The sequence below is a fragment of the Salvia hispanica genome, chromosome 5 (genome assembly GCF_029641045.1).
Source record: "Salvia hispanica isolate PSC_SH4W2 chromosome 5, Shi_PSC_v1, whole genome shotgun sequence".
Classification (NCBI taxonomy): Eukaryota; Viridiplantae; Streptophyta; class Magnoliopsida; order Lamiales; family Lamiaceae; genus Salvia; species Salvia hispanica.
The window spans coordinates 26,881,217-26,894,136 of NC_142696.1; the positions used below are offsets into that span (position 1 = coordinate 26,881,217).

Genomic DNA, 12,920 nt, shown 5'->3' on the forward strand with positions numbered 1-12,920 from the left:
GCCGATTATTTCGCGGAGGAACCACGTTATCCGGCAGATGTATTTCGTCGCCGGTTCAGAATGCGCCGCTCCCTCTTCCTGCGCATTGTTAATGCGTTGTCCGCGCGTTACCCCGAGTTCCGGCTCCAGCGAGACGCAGCAGGGAAGCCCGGACTATCGCCCCTACAGAAATGCACTGTTGCCATCCGGCAGTTGGCATATGGAGGGTCCGCCGACATGTTCGATGAGTATCTGCAATGCGGCGAGACGACTGGCAACGAGTGCCTGAAGAATTTCTGTCAGGGCGTGCGAGAGATATTTGGGGAGCACTACCTTCGCTCGCCGGACGCAGCTGACTGCCAGTTCCTACTGGATTGGCACTGGAGGACCCACGGCTTTCCGGGGATGCTCGGCAGCATCGACTGTATGCACTGGCAGTGGAAGAACTGCCCAACCGCGTGGCGAGGCCAGTTTACTACCGGCTACAAAGGTACGCATCCCACCATCATTCTTGAAGCCGTTGCCGACCAACGGCTTTGGATTTGGCATGCTTATTTTGGTATAGCCGGGTCGAACAACGACCTAAATGTTCTCAATTCCTCGCCCCTTTTCAACGAGCGGATCAACGGATTAGGCCCCTCCATCGAATTCACGGCCAATGGCAATGTGCATAACATGGGGTACTACCTGGCTGACGGCATCTATCCGCAATGGCCCGTGTTTCTGAAGACGATCAGATGCCCACTCGGAGATAGAAGAAGGTATTTTGCCCGAGCGCAAGAGTCTGCGCGCAAGGATGTGGAGAGGGCATTTGGGGTGCTCCAATCGCGATTTGCACTGGTAAAGGGTCCGACGCGCTTTTTCTACCAGGGGGATATTGCCGATATCATGTATGCGTGCATCATCATGCATAACATGATCATCGAAGATGAACACGAAGGCGTCCTCGACGTCACCAACGACCCAAGTGTTGCATCATCGAGTCACGGTGTCTCAACCGAGTCCGCCCGCCAGGGTGTACCGCACAACGAACATGAACGGTTCCAGGCGTTCATGGACATACACCAGAAGGAGGCCCATCAAGCACTACAACACGATATCATCGAAGAATTGTGGGCAAATAGAAACCGCGCCCACCGCCCTTGAATTTTTTTTTCTTTGAATTTTTTTTTTGATTTTTTATTTCCATTCGTGTACTTTTTTTTTTTTTAATTTTCTTCGTTGTAATGTGTACCCGTGTTTAATACAACGAACTTTATTACTATTTATTTGATTTATCTTTATAAATTAAATAAGCTAGCTTTATTATATATAAAAATAAAACAATTAAATTAGTGATGATGTAAAAATGAAATGTTGAGTTAGGGAGAAATAAGGGAGAAATAAGGGAGAAACCATTGTAGGGGTTGGCTAAAAACTGGGGATAAAATGTGATGCTGATGTGGCGCTGATGTGGCAGGAGTTAGGGAGAAATAAGGGAGAAATAAGGGAACTCCATTGGGAGTGCTCTTACTTTACCAATTTTATCTTAATTCTCATGTCATACTCATTGCTCATATATTTATTGGATGGAGGGAGTATAAAATTCTTAAAATCAGAGACTTAAACTCATTTAGCAATAGTTATCATATACTCCCTCCGACCTCCGTCCCCAAAGAATATGCACTTTGGGGACGGCGCGGGTTTTAATGTAAAATTGGTAAAGTAAGAGAGATGTAGTGTAACACCCGCCCTTTTATTCCTAAGATTGGAAACTGACCTATTAATTAATACGTATATATGTTTCGGGCCTAATTTTTCTTTTACTTCTCGTTATGATTAATCGTTGTGATGTATATTTTTTTTTTTTTTTTTTTTTAAGTAGTATTATCACAATAGATGTAGTTTTCTAAAATAAAAGTTCGTACACGAGTTCAACGTTTGAGTAGAAATAAAATAAATATAAAAATATTTTCCACGCCCTCCGAGTCTCGCTAAATAGTCACGCCTTGAACCCCGATACCTACACGAATGGATAAGAAGCATGTTAAATCAAGACGAGACGATCAACGAAAGCACATCACATCAAACACGCTTATCAAACGACAGCTCACGTTTTCCAAATGACGGCTCACGTCTTTTTAAGGGACGAGACATAATATTCTTGCCATTTATGGTATTGTGAATGATTGATTGGACAACTTGCCTCATTTGGCAAAAAGTCCATGACTCTTGGACGATGCATTGCCTTCCTAAACCAAGTTATTAACCATGTAAAGCCATGCATTCTTTTCCTCTATAAATACTACACCACTCCTTCACCTACACTTTTGCTTCAACACTAGATTTCTCTAAACAAAATCTCATTTCAACTAATGATGCTAGCAAGTGCTTGAAGAAGAAGGATTTATTCTCTACACACTACATTCTTCTTTTTCCTTAAGGTAATTATCCTTAAACATTTGATTTCTTAAGCTTTTACTTCACTTTTGCATACTTTTGCATTTCATTACATCATGTAGTAAAACTTATCCAATTACTCTCATCTTTATCACCATTGTTAGACCAAGCTTTTCTCACAACTTTCATGCTCAACTTAGACCTTGAACATTGGACTCTTAGTCAATACCATTTTCATAGCAAGAATCTAGCAACACAATGTATTAGCTTCTAAATCATCCTTATGCTAGAATCTCTAGAGCAAGTGCCAACAACACCAAGCTTTCATCATCTATCTCAACTCTAAGTAATAACCAACCATAGCCACTGCCGCAATGAGAAGGAACTCAAGATGGAAATTAGATAACAGAGAGATAAAGAACTTAGCCTTTAAGAGTGCACCGATGGACACCGAGCTACCGGAAGGCGCCGCTGCTGTCACCCTGAGCAGCCACTGCTGCTGCTGCTGCTGTCACTGGGCGGCAGCCGCCGCCGCTGCTATCTCCGGCAGCCATCCACGATGCACACCGCTGCCCCGAAAGAATCACGCTGCACCCTTCCCCCCCCCCCCTCACTCGACGAATTGGTGCCTGAAATCGAACTAAGAGTGAGGAATATGTGTGTGTTTTTAATCGTGAGTTTAAGTAGAGAAAAACCTACCTGAAAGTGGACGACGGCGGCGGAGATCCTGTGATGGGTGGACGCCGGCGACGGAGTTTCTTCTCCGGGAGGCGGCCGAACTCCGTCGGCCGAGAAAGATAGAGAGATGCCGGGAGAGAGAGAGAGACGAGGCAACGGCCGGCGTCGCTCGCCGGCGACGCCATGACCGGCGCGACGGTAGAAAGAGAGAGGGTGAGAAACGTGAGGCGAAGGGGAGAGGAAGAGGTGCCCCTCTGATTCAAAATCTGATCTTGAGTTTTATTATGGTTTCTTTGATTTTAAGTATTTGGGCCTCTCTTTTGGGCCAATTAATTTTGTGGAATAGTCTCCTAATTATTCTAGTATGGGCCAATAGTTTGAGGAAAGGAAAAAAAAATAAAATGGGCTTTGAGCCTAAGTGAGGAAATGGGCTTTATCTCAAAATTTTGGGTTTGATATCACTTAAAATGTTGAAGCCTTTAAATAATTAATTTTGTGATTAATTAATACTTTATCCTCCTTAATTAATTAATTTCTTGAAGTTAGGAATGTATGAGCTAAATGAACCCTCTCCCAAAAATTTATTTATTTACTTTAAGGTCTCTTATAAAATAGGGATCCCCAATTTAAATGGAATGAAGTTATCTCGATCGAACCCCGAACATAGGATGCATACTCCTTGTAGGATCATTTCATGTCATGGACCTTATGTATGTTCATAAGACTAATTTAACTCATTATACTCTTTCAAGAAGGGCATGCTCGCGGAGTTTGATTTCCAAGGCCTAGCTTTTGTAGCATTTTATTCGGAAGCTTTGAGGTGGGCTTTATATCCAACACATTAAGTGTGGATAAAATTATCAAATATATGAAATGATTTTTGTTTGATAAAATCGCACTTACTTTTTTTTAAAATGTTATCGTGCCATAAATTATTTGTTTTATGATGCCTATCTGCTTGGCGATGCCAAATGAATGAATGAATGAAACGAATTCGGCTCTAATAGGACCAAGATCCTATTCGAGTTAGTGTACACAAAGGAATGGACCGTGAGTCATCGTAAGGGTTGGCCGGTCAATGTGATCGTGGAAGGTGGCCACCTTCCCGACACATAATGAACTATCAGATATGGCGGATTGATGGAATGAACTTAGCTTGATCAAGCGAATTTTATGAAAATGAACTTAGTAAGCTCGGGCCTTTAAGAAAACCCCGTGTGTTACTGTGATGGCATGATAACGACTTTTTCTTATATATGTGTAACTTTTGGCAATGTGTTCACTGAGTACCTCGTACTCAGCCCTGCATGTATTTCTAAATGTGCAGGTTGAGCAGTGATGAAATGGTGGCTGAGTGGAGTTGGTGGTCGTCTCATCTCTTTTGTAGGGTTCTTGTGGCATATGTCTTCACACATATGGCCATGTGTTTACAACTCCTTCCGCTGTGCACTATTGTAGTATTATTTACAAGATGGATCGTAAGAATAATGATTAGCAACAAGTGACTGTGTCAAACACTCTTTTTAATTTCATCATCTTTCGTTGTCTTGTGAACCTCCTTTGTCTTATTAAGAAGTATGTGATTGTCTTATCGTTATTTCTTTTATCCCTTTTCTATCCCCTCTTCTTATTTCTCTCCCCTAGTCATGATTCACCGAGCAATGCTATCCTTAGCAAGGTGCGGTCGTGACATGTAGGGAGAAAAATTAAGTAAAGTATTGCTAGTGGAGAATGATTCTCACCTCATTAAAGAGAAGAGACTTTCCAAAATTAGAAAGTGCATATTCTTGTGGGACGGACTAAAAAAGAAAGAGTGTGTATTCTTTTGGGACGTAGGGAGTATTAGATTTTAATTTATAGCATTTTATAGTAATTGTGGTAAAAACACTAATATTTTATAAAGAATCTTATGAATAAAAAGTGACAAAAATATAAGCTTATCAATATTTAAAATTAAAATTAATTATAAAGTAATTGTTTTTGGCCATATATTATAATATACCCATAAGGGAGTGATCAATTGTTAACTCATCATTTAATTGATAACTACAACTAATTTAAGGCCATAGGATTTTAGAAAATGTGTGGTCTACAATTTGTCACGTGTAATTTTCATTTTTATTAATTAAATCGAAAAAGATAAAAAAAAAACTCAAAATTAGGGTTTTGGATGAAAATGTCAATATAGTGTTCCGAAAATATTAACTCAATGCTTTGAGAATGTCAACACAATGCTTTAAGAATGTTAACCCATTGCTTATATTGACATTCTACATGTATTATATTGACATATTTTATATAGTATGTTGACATTTCTGCTTGTACGAAAAAATTAAAAAATTTCGAATTTTTTTTCAAATTTTGACGTTGGAACATATGCATGTATAATATTGTTGGAATCTTTATGAAATTATCTTTAATTTGATATATTGTTATATGAATTTAAAGTTTTTGGATTTCTTTTAAAAGTTAGTTATAACTAAACATGTACTCTCTCCGTCCCGCTTAAGATGACACGTTTTCCTTTTTAGTTTGTCCCAACTAAGATGACACATTTCCTTTTTTGGTAACATTCTCTCTCCAATTAATACACTAAACCACTTTTTCCCACTCATATTAAAATATCCATCTATCTTCATCTCTCTACTTTAATACCTACACCCACCTTCTCTTTCTTCAATTAAACACTTTAACCAATAACTCCTAAAATCCCCACCTTCTCTCTCTCTAATTAAACACTTTAACCAATAACTCCTAAAATCCCGTGCCGGCTAAGCAATGTGTCATCTTAGCCGGGACGGAGGGAGTAGTTAATAACATTAATACCCCTATTGATATTTTTTGGAATTAATCCTATGGTCTTATTGACGTTTTTCATTGATCGTATTGACATTTAAGGATTAATGATCTAAGCCCTTAATTTGAATATCTAATGACTACTATTTAGTTGTAGTTAACAATTAAGTTATGAGTTAGCAATATAACACTCCCCCATACTAGTAATTATTTATATTTTACTAAAGTTAGATAATAAAAATAATAATAATTTAACTATATATTTTATTAATTTATTTAAAATACAATTTGTAAAGACTAGTTTGCTAATAATAGTATATCATTATTTTATTAGATAAATAAATGTACATTATATAAAGCTAATAAAATTATACTCCAGCACTAAAATTTTAAAGATATTTTTAAATAAATGCAATAAAAGGATAAAATACAAAAAAAGATTGTCATCATAAATATATGGATTTCATGTTAAAAAAAGAATTATACTATATACATAATTAGAGCAATGTCCTTAAATAGGCGTATTTAATGAACAATGTACTGTAAAGGTAATAAAGTATATAAACAAAACATGAATTGAAATAAAAATACAAAATATTGCGTAGTTACTATTTAAACTCCGTTATGGCATTGCCATAAGATCAAAAAATCATTTTCCTTAAAATAATAATATACTTTCAATTAGATCCAAGTAAAAATAAGATTACAAAAAATCTTGTCAATTTGACTTCCACACTTTCGGTTCGTATTAAGTCACCAATTCATGGAAGTTTAATTCAATATTTTAAGTTAGTATCTTTGGTTCGTTAAAAATGGAGTTTGTTTGAAGGATAAGAAAGATTGGTAATATTTGTGGTCATTATACCAATTCCATAATCAATTATTTTCGGTCATTCCAGATTCTTGTCATTATACCTAGAAGCAACATCAGCAATTAATATGTATACAATGATTCAATTTACTAAAGTTAGGAAACAAAATCATATCTTTTCTATAATGGATCAAAGTTGTATTGGAAACGATTGGTTTGGTAATTTCTATTTATATATATATGTATGCAAAGAAGGAGAAAACTACATGGATGAAGCGCCTAAAAAAATCCCAATCTCAATGATTTCATCATCTGATTCGGAGTGGGAAGATGAGTTGATGGTTGCGGATTCGGAAGATGAGTTGATGGTTGCGGATTCGTACGAAGGCGACAACGATGGAGACGACAAGGATGATGGAAGTAAGAAGAGGAGGGAGATTGTGAGTCTAGCAAAACAAAATCAAGATGACAAGGACAGGGATGTTGGAAGTAGTAAGAAGAGGAGCAAGGTTGTGAGTCCATCAAAAACAAATCAAGATGACAAGGTGTTAATTATGGAGCCTAATCTCCTACTATTTCCTTGTGATAGATTTATTCCATAGAAGATATTTCCTTATGGAATATGTTTCCTAGTTGACTAGAATTAGGGCTCTCTATTTTGCTTATAAATAGAGGTGTCCCCTCATTGTAAAATCATCCTGAAATTATATAGTGAAATCTCTGGCGCATCGCCCCCAGACGTAGATACACTTTGTATCGAACTGGGTAAACAATTCGTTGTGTTCATTCTCCTTTTATATTCGTGATTGCTTGTGTTTATTTCCCAACAACTGGTATCTAGAGCCTAGGGTTTAAGAGGAAGAAATCACGATGGGGATCAACGGGAAGATTGCTGTAGAGAAGTTCGACGGATCTGATTTCGGATTTTGGAAGATGCAGATTGAGGATTACCTGTACGGTAAAGATCTGTGGAAACCTTTAAAAGCCAAACCCGAAAAGATGGAACCGGAGGAGTGGGAGCTGCTGGACAGAAAAGCGATGAGCGCGATTAGGCTATCGTTGTCCAAGGAGGTGGCTTATCACACGACTGCAGCAAAGTCGACGAAGGAGATGATGAAGATCTTGGAGGATATGTATCAGAAACCATCAACGGCAAACAAGGTACATCTGATTAGACGATTGTTTAATTTTAGAATGCAAGAGGGAAAGGAGGTGCAACAACATCTCAACGAGTTCAACATGATTACTTCGCAACTGAACTCTGTTGATATAAAATTCGCTGATGAAATTCGTGCCCTAATTTTGCTATCGTCCCTGCCTGAGAGTTGGGCTGGCACAGTGACAGCAGTAACTGCTGCAGAGACAAACCTGACAGTTGACAGAGTAAGAGATCTAATGATTGGTGAGGAAGTTCGCCGAAAAAAATCGGGATCTTCTACTTCTGGTTCAGTATTGAGTACAGAACAGAGAGGCAGATCGAAGGGAAGGCAAAATCGTGGAAGATCAAAATCCAGAGGAAGGAGCCAATCCAAGAAGGATTTGGATCGAGTTAAATGCTGGAATTGTGATGAGTTTGGGCACTTTAGAAATCAGTGTGAGGCACCGAAGAAATATAGGAATAAGGATCAGAAAGAGAAGAATACAGCAAACGCTACCATGTCAGATGACGATGGCGAGGCGTTGGTCCTAAGTGTGAGTAGTCCGATGGAATCGTGGGTATTGGATTCTGGAGCTTCGTTCCATTCATGCAGCAATGTGGAGGTAATGGAAAACTACGTTCCTGGCGATTTAGGAAAAGTATATCTGGCTGATGACGAGCCCTTAGATATCGCGGGAAAGGGAAACGTGAAGGTAGTGACATCCAATGGATCCGTAATAAAACTGAATGGAGTCAGACACATTCCTGGATTACAGAGAAACTTGATTTCGATTGGGCAGCTTGATGCAGAAGGGTACACGGTAACATTTGGCTGCAGCAATTGGAAGATTACCAAGGGAGCTATGATAGTAGCTCGAGGTAAGAAGGAGGGTACGTTGTATACCACAACTAACTCCAAAGAATGCATTGATCTTGCAAGTGAAGCAAATAATGCAGATTTGTGGCACTGTCGTCTTGGCCACATGAGCGAGAAAGGGATGAAGATAATGTGCTCAAAAGGTTTACTGCCGGGCCTGAAAACAGTTGAAGTTGGCCTATGCGAGGATTGCGTGTTTGGGAAACAGAAAAGGGTGAGTTTCTCAAGAGGAGGCAGAAACTTGAAGACGCAGAAGTTGGAGTTGGTCCATAGCGATCTATGGGGACCAGCACCTGTGAAGTCCCTAGGAGGCTCTGAATATTATATGACATTCATCGACGACTCCACTCGAAAGGTATGGGTTTATTTTCTGAAGAGTAAATCTGATGCGTTTGATACTTTCAGGAAGTGGAAAGCCCTTGTTGAAACTGAAACCGGGCTGAAGGTGAGGTGTCTAAGATCCGATGATGGAGGAGAATATGAACTTGCAGAGTTCAAGGAGTTTTGCGCAGAGAATGGAATTCGCATGGAGAAGACTGTGAAAGGAACTCCACAGCAGAATGGAATCGCGAAGCGCATGAACAGAACATTGAATGAGCGAGCAAGATGCATGAGGTTGAAAAGTGGATTGCCAAAGAAATTTTTGGGCAGATGCAGTCAACACAGCTGCGTTCCTAATCAACAGAGGTCCATCAGTTCCGTTGGAGTTTCGGATACCCGAGGAGGTTTGGACAGGAAAAAAGGTGAATCTATCTTACCTACGTATCTTTGGTTGTGTTGCTTATGCTCATGTTAGTTCTGTTGAGAGAAGTAAGTTGGATGCAAAATCTATTAAGTGTACGTTCATTGGTTATGGAGGCGATGAGTTCGGTTATAGGCTCTGGGATGAGCAGAACCGTAAGGTTATTCGCAGTAGAGATGTCATTTTCAATGAACAGGTATTATACAAGGATAGATTGGAGGCATCGAGTTCCAGCAGTTCTGAGCCCCAAGTAGTCGAGCTAGACATCTCAAACTCGAGTGGGAGCAAGGAGAGTCAGAATGCTGAAGAGGTGCTTGAAGAAGAACCAAGCACTCCACCACCGATTATTCCGCTGCCTAAACAGACTAGAGAGCGACGTGCACCTGATAGGTACTCGCCCTCCAATTTCTATTTGTTACTTACTGATGGTGGTGAACCTGAGTGTTATGCAGAGGCAGGAGAAGGCCCTGATAAACGAAGGTGGAAAATTACCATGGATGACGAGTTTGCCTCTCTTCTCCTGAATGGCACATGGGAGCTTGTGGAACTTCCAAAAGGGAAAAAGGCATTGCATTGCAAGTGGGTCTATCGAATCAAAGGTGAAGCTGATGGTAGCAAGCGCTACAAGGCTAGGCTGGTTGTCAAGGGATTTGAGCAACGATACGGTATTGATTATACAGATGTCTTCACTCCTGTTGTGAAACTGACTACTATTCGTTTAGTGTTGAGTATGGTAGCTGCAGAAAATCTATTGTTACATCAGATGGATGTAAAGACGGCATTCCTTCATGGTGATTTGGAGGATGAGTTGTACATGACACAGCCCGAGGGATTCGTAGTAAAAGGAAAGGAAAATCTTGTGTGCAAGTTGAAGAAGAGCTTGTATGGCTTAAAGCAAGCTCCCAAGCAGTGGTACAAGAAGTTTGATGGATTCATGATGGAGATTGGCTATAAAAGATGCTACGCTGACCATTGTTGTTACTACAAGAGGTTTGACAAGAGCTATCTTATCCTGTTATTATATGTTGATGATATGTTGATCGCAGGAGGTGATCCAAAGGAGATGGATAAGTTGAAAAGGCAATTGTCTGAACGATTCTCCATGAAAGATCTTGGAGAGGCTAATCAAATTTTGGGCATGAGAATCGAACGTGACAAGGCGGCAGGAAAATTGTATCTTTCGCAAGCTGCTTACATTGGTAAGGTTTTGGAAAGATTCAGCATGGATAATTCGAATCCAGTAAGTGTGCCTTTGGGCAGTCACTTCAAGATGTCGAAGAAGGAGTCGCCGAGTACAAAAGAAGAACGTGCTGAAATGAAGAAAGTTCCTTATGCTTCAGCAATTGGCAGTATTATGTATGCAATGGTGTGTACGAGGCCTGATATTGCACAAGCAGTGGGAGTAGTGAGTCGGTTCATGGGTGATCCGGGCAAGCAACATTGGGAAGCGGTTAAATGGATCCTTAGATATTTGAGAGGTACTACAGAAAGAGTCTTATGTTTCAATGGCAAGAATGTCGAGCTGGCAGGTTATGTGGATGCAAACTTGGCGTCCAATGATCTTGATGGGAGAAGAAGCACAACCGGGTATGTATTTACTTTTGGTGGTACTGCTATTTCATGGACTTCTAAGTTGCAGAAGACCGTTGCTTTGTCTACTACGGAGGCTGAATATGTAGCCGCGACGGAGGCAAGCAAGGAGATGGTGTGGTTGCAGAGTTTTTTAGATGAACTTGGGAAGGAGAACAAGAGTAGCAGACTCTACAGTGATAGTCAGAGTGCTATTTTCTTGGCAAAGAATCCGGCGTTCATTCTAGGACAAAGCATGTGGAGTTGAAGTATCATTACATTCGACACCTAGTGGAGATGAAAATCCTGCAACTTGAGAAGATACTTGGAAGTGAGAATCCAGCAGACATGTTTACTAAGGTGGTGACCTTAGAGAAATTGAAGCTATGCATAGCTTCAATTGGCCTTGACTTGAAGAGAAGGTTAGGCGATGCTAAGCGGATGCAGGGATGAGATCACGAGGATATGGTGGCGTAGGAGTTGTTAGTCTCCAAGTGGGAGATTGTTAATTATGGAGCCTAATCTCCTACTATTTCCTTGTGATAGATTTATTCCATAGAAGATATTTCCTTATGGAATATGTTTCCTAGTTGACTAGAATTAGGGCTCTCTATTTTGCTTATAAATAGAGGTGTCCCCTCATTGTAAAATCATCCTGAAATTATATAGTGAAATCCCTGGCTTGGCATCGCCCCCAGACGTAGATACACTTTGTATCGAACTGGGTAAACAATTCGTTGTGTTCATTCTCCTTTTATATTCGTGATTGCTTGTGTTTATTTCCCAACACAAGGATGTTAGAAGGAGTAAGAAGAGGAGGAAGATTGTGAGTCTAGAAAAACAAAATCAAGATGACAAGGAAAAGGATGTTAGAAGTAGTAAGAAGAGGAGGGAGATTGTGAGTCTAGCAAAACAAAATCAAGATGACAAGGACAAGGATGTTGGAAGTAGTGAGAAGGGGAGCAAGGTTGTGAGTCCATCAAAAACAAATCAAGATGACAAGGATGTTAGAAGAAGTAAGAAGAGGAGGAAGATTAATATGAGATTAATTCCTATCTGGAGAAATTATATGAACAACCGTGACTTTGAGAGAATTATAGAGAGATTGGCGGTTTCTCCAAGAGGGAGAACCGATGGAGAGAACGAGATTAATAATTTAATTCTTCATTCTGCTTGATAATAATAAAAGACTCCACACATATTTATAATATGTGTGGTACAAAAAGATCTCTATAAACTAGGAAAACAAATCAAAAGCAAATCAAATCCTAACCACTATGGAAAGTAAATAAAATCATAATAACTAAATAATACTAAAACATAAATAAACTAAATACATATACGGAGAGAATATCAGCTCCCTTCCGGAATAAAATAGAATATTAGGTCCCTATCAACTCTCCCACCGTTGAAAACCACCTTGCCCTCAAGGTGGAAGTCAGAAAAATAATCTTCCATCTCGTTGTCGCTGTCTTTGTTTGGATCTTCGTTTGCAAACAAAATTGTAGCGTTTGGAACCGCAACGAGTGATGGACAAACAATCTTTGGATATGAGATCTCTTCCGCGACTTCAGTGACATAACCAATGATAACAATAGTGATTTTTTGGCTATGGGATTTTGGAGGAAATTTGGTTTCCACCAAAGTCATTGCCTCATCCAGCACTTGAGGCGATTCGTCATCGTCTTGTTCCATCTCTTCAATGACATGATCAGACTTGACATTTGTTGTTGACTCATCGTCGTTTTTTGCAACAGACTCGACGATAGAATCAGATGTGGACTCCTTTTTAGCCATGGCCTCTTTCTTTGCTAAATATGCAACTGCCTCCATTATTTTGTTGAGAAGTTTATTCGTCTCAGCGAAGTAAATGGCATCCTCGTCAAAATTATGATAAACAGCATCCAGAAATTCTTGCCATGAGCACTTAGGATTCGAGCGTCGATACTCG

General features: G+C 39.7%; 1 long non-coding RNA gene across 1 annotated transcript; it reads right to left on the bottom strand.

The window, feature by feature from the left end:
• Positions 1 to 1,845: 1,845 nt before the first annotated feature.
• LOC125200325 (uncharacterized) lies at positions 1,846 to 3,306 on the bottom strand. The gene is made up of 2 exons (XR_016130747.1): positions 3,058 to 3,306; positions 1,846 to 2,987 (listed from the first exon to the last, which is right to left on the bottom strand). It is a non-coding gene; the product is annotated as an uncharacterized LOC125200325 (long non-coding RNA).
• Positions 3,307 to 12,920: the final 9,614 nt, after the last annotated feature.